The sequence below is a fragment of the Oncorhynchus masou genome, chromosome 17, assembly GCF_036934945.1.
Source record: "Oncorhynchus masou masou isolate Uvic2021 chromosome 17, UVic_Omas_1.1, whole genome shotgun sequence".
NCBI lineage: Eukaryota > Metazoa > Chordata > Actinopteri > Salmoniformes > Salmonidae > Oncorhynchus > Oncorhynchus masou.
In genome coordinates this window covers 11,335,330-11,345,280 of record NC_088228.1, presented here as the reverse complement: position 1 = coordinate 11,345,280, position 9,951 = coordinate 11,335,330, and the positions used below count along the sequence as shown (strand labels likewise).

At 40.0% G+C, this 9,951-nt stretch overlaps 1 long non-coding RNA gene across 1 annotated transcript; it reads right to left on the bottom strand.

The window, feature by feature from the left end:
* Positions 1-2,327: 2,327 nt before the first annotated feature.
* LOC135558451 (uncharacterized) lies at positions 2,328-7,014 on the bottom strand. Its single transcript, XR_010458363.1, has 2 exons — positions 6,938-7,014; positions 2,328-2,600 (listed from the first exon to the last, which is right to left on the bottom strand). It is a non-coding gene; the product is annotated as an uncharacterized LOC135558451 (long non-coding RNA).
* Between the last annotated feature and the right edge of the window lie 2,937 nt (positions 7,015-9,951).

Genomic DNA, 9,951 nt, shown 5'->3' with positions numbered 1-9,951 from the left:
TGTAGCCTAATGTTTTCATGTCTACCCTGGTAGGCCTATATGTGTTTGATTCAAAGTGAGCTTCTGTATTCATACCCGCCATGATATTAAGCTATGTATGATCATTTCATATTTTCATGCCTATACAGTAACGTTTGCTCATTTAAAGTGAGCTATTCATTTCATACCCGTCGTACAGTTCAAGGTATAGGCCTAAAGTGTTGGCATTGTATTGTGTGCCGCGGTTTTAATATGGTAAACAGTGTGCACCTTTGGGCTTAATGAAAACCCTTTCAGGGCATTCTATTCTTCCTTGCTTCTTTGTGTAATAAGCTGTTGGCGTATATTCTAATCCAGTGGCGAGCTATTGCCCGGCGATTCTCCAATGGTCCTGAATCTACCTGTTGTTCTGTAGTGTAGATCCCTCCTTTCACTGGGAATGGCCGATCGGATCTGATCATATATGTTGATTATTTCATGAGGTTGGACTGAACACTTCATCCATTATCTGTATTTTGTGACAGTAACATATTTCCAATTTTATCACTTGTCTGCTGCTGTAAAATCTTTCATCTTTTTTTGTTTGTTTCTTTGTTTGTTGAGTATGTAGGTTATAGACATGTTGTCTATTTCATTATGTTTCCTTACTGTCGGACTCAGACAGTCGGCCTGTTTTGTCAGCAGTGTTGTAGTAAGCGGTTACGTAGTTCGCACTGTGGTAGTTTTTGGTTACATTTATCCTGTATTATGTTTTAAATAATCCAATGTGATGCACAAAGGTTCACTTATTAAATATGTCAGGTATTTTTGCCGGAAAATGTTAGCCCAGCCACTTTTACTTATGCCCAGCCACACAGCTATCCCTTTCTACGCCGCTGCCCCAAGCTCTCGCTACCTTTTATCCACTTTAATCCACTGGGGAGTTTGCTAGTAATTTCAAAATATATGAACCACAGCAGCATAACCTGTTATTGAGCATACAGCAATATGTTTTGCCAGCAGGGATAACTGGTGAGAATAGCAATAAAAAAAGTAGATGAGTGAGGCTAACAAAGTTATTTATTCAATAGAGAAAATATAGAGAGGATGTTTGTGGAAGGTATTTGATGTTTTTATGGGTTAGCATTGGTTCGACATGACCTACAATCTACAGTAGCAGAGGTGCACAGTTATACAAAAGCAGAATTAATACAGTTATGCAGGAAACATATACTGTTACATATCCACAACACATCCATACATAGAAAATATTGTGGGCCTTGCGATACGTGATGTGTCATTGAACCTATATTGTGGGCCTTGCGATACGTGATGTGTCATTGAACCTATATTGTGGACCTTGCGATATGTGATGTGTCATTGAACCTATATTGTGGGCCTTGCGATATGTGATGTGTCATTGAACCTATATTGTGGACCTTGCGATATGTGATGTGTCATTGAACCTATATTGTGGACCTTGCGATATGTGATGTGTCATTGAACCTATTTTGTGGGCCTTGCGATACGTGATGTGTCATTGAACCTATATTGTGGACCTTGCGATATGTGATGTGTCATTGAACCTATATTGTGGGCCTTGCGATACGTGATGTGTCACTGAATCTATTTTGTGGACCTTGCGATATGTGATGTGTCATTGAACCTATATTGTGGGCCTTGCGATACGTGATGTGTCATTGAACCTATACCTTGCGATACGTGATGTGTCATTGAACCTATACCTTGCGATACGTGATGTGTCATTGAACCTATACCTTGCGATACGTGATGTGTTACTGAATCTATATTGTGGACCTTGCGATACGTGATGTGTCATTGAACCTATACCTTGCGATACGTGATGTGTCATTGAACCTATACCTTGCGATACGTGATGTGTCATTGAACCTATACCTTGCGATACGTGATGTGTTACTGAATCTATATTGTGGACCTTGCGATACGTGATGTGTCATTGAACCTATATTGTGGGCCTTGCGATACGTGATGTGTCACTGAATCTATTTTGTGGACCTTGCGATACGTGATTTGTCATTGAACCTATACCTTGCAATATGTGATGTGTCATTCATCAGGTCCAAAACATTTAAGCATATATTCTTGTGTAGTATGTCCATGTTTTTGTATCCGTATGTGTTTACCTGTGCAAGTGCATCAGTGTGATGTCTAGCAGTCTCTGTGAGATGTGTATGTGTGAGTGTGTGTGTTTGCCTGTACAGGGTCTCTGGTTCCTCTAGGGGCAGTGCTGGCCCAGTTTCCAACAGTGGCAGTCGTATGTGTATATGTGGTGAAGAGTTGTGTATGGTGTGTGGTGTGTATTGTGTGTGTGGTGTATATGTTGTGTGTGTGTGTGTGTGTGTGTGTGTGTGTGTGTGTGTGTGTGTGTGTGTGTGTGTGTGTGTGTGTGTGTGTGTGTGTGTGTGTGTGTGTTTGTGTGTTTGTGTGTGTTGTCTAGGTCTTCTTGGGGCAGTGTGGGCCCAGTCTCCAGCAGTGGCAGATGGTGTTGAAGAGGCGACAGCGGCAGGAGGCACAGGGGTCACAACAGGGGTGTGAGGGGCACAGCTATCCATCAGACGGCCACACCGCCGGGCAGGGGCTACAGGCTCGTGTTTCTGAAACTTCACCCACAGGGAAAAATATGTTGGAACGCCAAATATCAGTCATTGAGAAAAATATTATTTACATACTGAATCATCCAACATCACCCATAGACAAATACCTGAGTTGTCAAACCAAGGCAGCAACGAGACACCAAAGTACGGCTGGGCACTTACAAACAATGGTGCTTTTGAAAACTTTTGGGGACACCCAAGTGGATCTACAGCTCAACGAACAAGCGCGCAGGGCAACGAAGCTGCACAATGAAAAGGTATTGTACTCTTCCCCTGCAATTCTCGGAATAAAAATGTCAATTTCAAGGTGACGCAACGCCTGGTTATACTGCGTTTCTGTCTGAATGTATAGTGTCTAGAGCCATGGCATCATAATAATAATATATCCCATTTAGCAGACGCTTTTGTCCAAAGCGACTTACAAGTCGGCTGGGGCCACTACTTTTACATATGGGTGGCCCCAGCGGGAATCGAACCCACGACGCTTGGCGTTGCAAGCGCCATGCTCTACCGACTGAGCCACAAAGGACCGAGGTGGATTAATTCAGGTGGGACTGTGTAGGACTTCACTGAAGGCCCAGGCCCCAGAACCACGGCACGCTACTGACAAATACATACCGAAACACCCAACTTCACCCACAGACAAATACATACCGAATCACCCAACATCACCCATAGACAAATACATACTATATCACCCAACATCACCCATAGACAAATACATACTATATCACCCACCATCACCCATAGACAAATACATACTGAAACACCCAACATCACCCATAGACAAATACATACCGAATCACCCAACATCACCCATAGACAAATACATTATGAAACACCCAACATTACCCATAGACAAAGACATACTGAAACACCCAACATCACCCATAGACAAAGACATACTGAAACACCCAACATCACCCATAGACAAATACATACTATATCACCCAACATCACCCATAGACAAATACATACTGAAACACCCAACATCACCCACAGACAAAGACATACTGAAACACCCAACATCACCCATAGACAAATACATACTATATCACCCAACATCACCCATAGACAAATACATACTGAAACACCCAACATCACCCACAGACAAATACATACTATATCACCCAACATCACCCATAGACAAATACATACTATATCACCCAACATCACCCATAGACAAATACATACTGAAACACCCAACATCACCCACAGACAAATACATACTATTTCACCCAACATCACCCATAGACAAATACATACTGAATCACAAGATATTTTGAAAGGACGTGTATTGCGAGGATGCTCTGGCTCTGGTATAAAGAGCAAGTTTGTGGGAGTTCTTCAGTTTAGAGCTCGGTGCCTTATTTTCTGCTCATAGGATTTAACTTTCTGTTTTATTTTTCCCCATGAGTGTAATATTGAAGTCACAGTGTCCATTGAAGTCACAGTGTCCATTAAAGTCACAATGTAATACTGAAGTCACAGGGTCCATGAGTGTAATACTGAAGTCACAGTGTCCATGAGTGTAATACTGAAGTCACAGGGTCCATGAGTGTAATACTGAAGTCACAGTGTCCATGAATGTAATACTGAAGTCACAGTGTCCATGAATGTAATACTGAAGTCACAGTGTCCATGAATGTAATACTGAAGTCACAGTGTCCATGAGTGTAATACTCAAGTCACAGTGTCCATGAGTGTAATACTCAAGTCACAGTGTCCATGAATGTAATACTGAAGTCACAGTGTCCATGAGTGTAATACTCAAGTCACAGTGTCCATGAGTGTAATACTCAAGTCACAGTGTCCATGAGTGTAATACTCAAGTCACAGTGTCCATGAGTGTAATACTCAAGTCACAGTGTCCATGAATGTAATACTGAAGTCACAGTGTAATATTGAAGTCACAGTGTCCATGAATGTAATACTGAAGTCACAGTGTCCATGAATGTAATACTGAAGTCACAGTGTAATATTGAAGTCACAGTGTCCATGAATGTAATACTGAAGTCACAGTGTCCATGAATGTAACACTGAAGTCACAGTGTCCATTGAAGTCACAGTGTAATATTGAAGTCACAGTGTCCATGAATGTAATACTGAAGTCACAGAGTCGATGAATGTAATACTGAAGTCACAGTGTCCATGAATGTAATACTGAAGTCACAGTGTTGATGAATGTAATACTGAAGTCACAGTGTCCATGAATGTAATACTGAAGTCACAGTGTCCACGAACATAACATTGAAGTCACAGTGTCCATGGATTCCTTCTTTACTGTCTACCTTACATTTGTGTCAGCAGTGGGATTTGAAGCCACGCCTCTTGTGCCTCGCTCTCTGCTCTTTGACCTTTTATTTGACTTGACCCCTAAAGGATGTTATAACACACTGATTAAACCTGGAATCTAAATTGAGGAAAAAGTATTCAGACCCTTTACTCAGTACTTAGTTGAATCAGCTTTGGTAGCGATTTCAGACTCAATTGACTTATTCCACATTTTGTTGTGTTACAGCCTGAATTAAAATTTGATTAAATATTATTTTGTAATCTCAACCATATACACACAATACCCCATAATGACAAAGTGAAGAAAAACAATTGAGACATTTTTGAAAATGACGTGACACAAGCTCTGTCAAATTGGTTGTAGATCATTGCTAGACAATCATTTTCAGGTCTTGCCATTGATTTTCAAGGAGATTTAAGTCAAAACTGTAACTCAGCCACTCAGGAACATTCACTGTCTTCTTGGTAAGCAACTCCAGTGTATATTTGGCCATGTGTTTTTGGTTATTGTCCTGCTGAAAGGTGAATTAATCTTCCATTGTGTGTTGGAAAGCAGACTGAAACAGGTTTTGCCTGTGCTTAGCTCTATTCCATTTATTTTTTTATACTAAAAACTCCTCAGTCCTTAACGATTCCAAGCATACCCATAACATGATGCAGTCACCACTATGCTTGAACATATGGAGAGTGGTACTCAGTAACGTACTGGATTGGATCTACCCCAAACATAACACTTTGATTTCAGGACAAAAAGATACTTGCTTTTCCAAATGTTTTGCATTATTACTTTAGTGCTTGTTGCAAACAGGATGCATATTTTGGAATATTGTTCCTCTGTACAGGCTTCCTTCTATTCACTCTGTCAATTAGGTTGGTATTGTGGAGTAACTACAATGTTGTTGATACATCCTCAGTTTATTCCCACCACAGCCATTAAACTCTGTAACTGTTTTAAAGTCACCATTGGCCTCATGGTGAGTTTGGATAGAGGCCTGTATCTTTGTAGCCTGTATCTTTGTAGTGGCTGTGTGTATTGATACACCATCCAAAGTGTAATTACTAACTTCACCAGGCTGAATGGGATATTTAATGTCTGCTTTTATTTGTCAACCAATAGATGCCCTTCTTTGCGGGGAAATGGAAAACCTCCCTGGTCTTTGTGGTTGAATCTGTGTTTGAGATTCACTGCTCTACTGAGGGATCTTACAGATAATTGTATGTGTGAGGTACAGAGATGAGGTAATCATTCAAAAATCATGTTAAACACTTTTATTGCACACAGAGTGAGTCCATGCAACTTATTATGTGACTTGTTAAGCACATTTTTACTCCTGAACTTATTTAGTCTTACCATAACAAAGGGGTTGAATACTTATTGATTCAAGACATTTCAGCTTAACATTTTTAATTCATTTGTACAATTTCGAAAAACATAATTCCACTTTGACATTGTGGGGTATTATGTGTAGGCCAGTGACAATACATTTCAATTTAATACATTTTAAATTCAGGCTGTAACACAAGAACATTTTGAAAAAGTCTAGGGGTGTGAATACCCCTGAAGGCACTGTATAGTGTAAATGCCCTGTAAACCATATTTGTGTGTGCTGTGAAGGACGGCAGATGGAGATTTTTCTGACGTCATGTAAAGTCACCTGATATTAAGTGATTTAATGACGCAGCCAACCACCAGATGGAGCCAAAGACATGTTTATTTGACAGAGTTTCTTTAGAAGCTCGTAAATTATTTCCGGACATTTCAGATTGATTAGTATCAGGTTTATTAATCCCTACAGTAATTCTTCCACTTCTGTTCCTAGGCAGCTGGTCTTCATACAACCTCTTTAAGCATGATTTAGTACATTGTTCCTGCTGTAGTTTTAAGGAGATAAATGTACATTGTTCCTGCTATAGTTTTAAGGAGATAAATGTACATTGTTCCTGATGTAGTTTTAAGGAGATAAATGTACATTGTTCCTGATGTAGTTTTAAGGAGATAAATGTACATTGTTCCTGCTAGAGTTTAAGGAGATAAATGTACAACTTACTGCAACGTGGTGCTGTCCCTGATGTGGCAAAATGCGTCTCCTGGCAAACAGTCTTCCGGGTTTCCCTTGGCTCCAAACTATAGTTCATAGAAATATAAAACAAGGATTTATGATTAGATATGAAACGTATTGCCCCCCAATGATGGGTTCAACTTAATTATACACCTTCAATGGTTCTAGAACACTTTTCATTTCCACTTTTTTTTTTAAACGGGCTGGTGTGCAGAAATGCCAGGGACAATTTCTGGTCCCAGTCCGACCCTGTGTGAGTCCATAATATGAAGTACATTCGTAATTCAGGTGAACTGTCCCTTGAAGAACACAACCTTTTAGTATAAATGTCTTAATTACAAAATAGTGCCATCATAGAGAGCTCATCTGATGCAGTACATATATAGCAGCAGTGGGTGGAGGCTAGCTGAAAAATGTCTACTTTGCAGACCAACCTTGTGATGAATAGTACTTGTCGTACTGCCAGAATGTTGTATGTACAACCACAATTTGTAATTCTTTGTGATAAGAAAACGTACACAACTAATATTATGCATCTTAATAATTACATATCATGAGTATTGCCAAAAAGACTAAAGCACAGAGAGGACTAGAGATGGCCATCTGGGTTTTATCATCTTAATTACAAATTCATCTAATAATTGTGTGCACTTCTTGCTAAAGTAAACCAATCCTGATTCATAGACTTAATGGAGACTTTGTCCCCTGAAGGCTTTCAAAGCAGCAACTGGTTTTAGAGACTTCATCTCTTTTACACAAAAGCAGATGCAATAACTCACATGATGGCTTAAAGTCAATTGATTTCGATTATAGTTTTAATAATAAAAAGGTTATACAAAAGTATTACATTTCCACATGTTATGCACAGCAATTAAAATTGTATTTGGAGACATGCGTGGGAACTGCATGTGGTTTAACTAGTCAACTGCAATAATTTTATAGGTCATGACTAATGCTAAGTAAATTGTAAGCTTTTGGTTAAAATCTTGTCAACATTATTTTTCACAAGTTGAATAATTAAAATTGTTCGCCATAGTTCCTTAATCCAAACGCAAACCATAGCCCTATGAAGCAATCTGTCCGTAATGGCAAATATACCATTAATTTATGTGCAAAAGGTGTGATCTTTTCTCCCAGCAACAAAATCGCGCAACCCGGCTTTAATCAAAACAGAAAACATGCAAAATAGCTTCACCTGAATCATTTTCATGCTGTATGTGCGCATCCCTCTTCAGGTCTTCGGCGAAACATAACGGAATTGACACCGAAAGGAGACAAACCCAGAGAAAATGTTTTCCCAACATCTCCACTTCCAATCTGCAGCACTGTTCAGGTGAGAGCACACTATTAAATTTGCCACGTTGGGATAGACTACTTACAGGTTACTTTTTATCCACTCTGGGGAAATTAATATTATATTTTTTATTTTAAATGTCTTAATATGGTAGCCTATGAATATCGCAGCTCAGAAGGTTCTCGTTCTTGTGAATGGGCTGTCATAAAATGGATGGTTAAGTGTAGTCAAATCTTCCACGCCCACAATTTCTTTCAGACTCTGAAGTAGCCTTCTGTTGACCTACCCAATTTGTGTTGAATTATGGTTTCCATCCACACATTCCCCCAACTAGGTCAAACAGTAACAAGCTCCCGCCGATACTATAGCAAAGTGCCACTGTCTGGTAGCAGTTATTTATTTTTAGTTGTAAAGGCCGATGTGATCGTGTAATGCATTGTCAACTGAGTAATGCATTGTCTACATATTGATTGATTATGCGCTGTTGCGCTCAGCTGCACTGCGGCCCTCCGTGTGTAGAGGTAAAGGGCAATCTTTCTAACGGTTTCATATTTTATTTACTGGCACTGTACGGAACCCACATGCATGTGTGTTCGAAACATTGATATGGTATTTGGGCCTGGGGTTGGCCTGAATGCGACATCAACAAACCGGATGTTAAGGACATTAAAGTCCCTCTCCCACGCTTATTACTTGCCTAGGGACATGTGAGGTGAATTGGCGCGCAGACAGCAGGGAGCCTTCCGAAGTTCTTTCCAAACACCATGCATTCCTCTCTAGGAGCTTATGTACACAATCTGTACATTGTTATTCATTTCCTAAGCCCATGTTAATATGTATTAACAGTGGGATCAATGGAGGCTCCTCAGAGGAGGAAGGGGAGGAACATCAGACTCAGTGAATTTCAGAAAAATGTAAATAGTGAAACATAAAAAGTTATCCTTTTTAGATAAAACTATACTTTGAAACAAACTGTTTTGCATGGAAGGTCTACAGTAGCCTCGACCAGTGGTGTGTAGCCTATTAATGGATGTCAAGGGAAGCCAGCCCACCCCCCAAAAAAACAACATATTAAATCATTTATCTGTCATCTCTCTGTTTTTCATAATTTTCCTTCAATTTGCAAGAGGCTGAATGTATCTCACCGGGGAAAGCATCCGAGCGAGCGAAACAGCGCCCCTCTGTCTCTGTATGTGTAGGACATCTATCTGATGCTGTCTGGTCCAAACAAGTATGACATTGTTGTTTCCAAAAGCATTGAATGGAATGGAAGCCAGCGAGCATTTGGCTTCCCTTGATAAAAAAGTATTAAAAAATTGCCAAACTGTGTGAGCTCAACTGTGAATGGTCCATGCGCACCGCAAAAAGTTGTCAATGGAAGCCAGCTTGGATTTTGGCATCACTCCTTACAAATCACATCGAGAGCATACGTCATTGACAGAAACATCTTGAATTGTTGCATCTCGTTGTATTGTTGTCCTCTGGTGGCTATCTAGCTAAAATTAGCCTTTTCCTAAATTAGCCATGGATGGAGATTGGTATTTGTGACTTGTGGTTTTACTTAATTCTCTGTACTGGCCAATAACTATAATGACGATTCTGATCCAGTGATTTTACCCATGCACCGATACTGGCCTCAACAGACCTAGGAGGCTCATAGTTCTCACCCCCTTCCATAGACTTACACAGTAATTATGACGACTTCTGG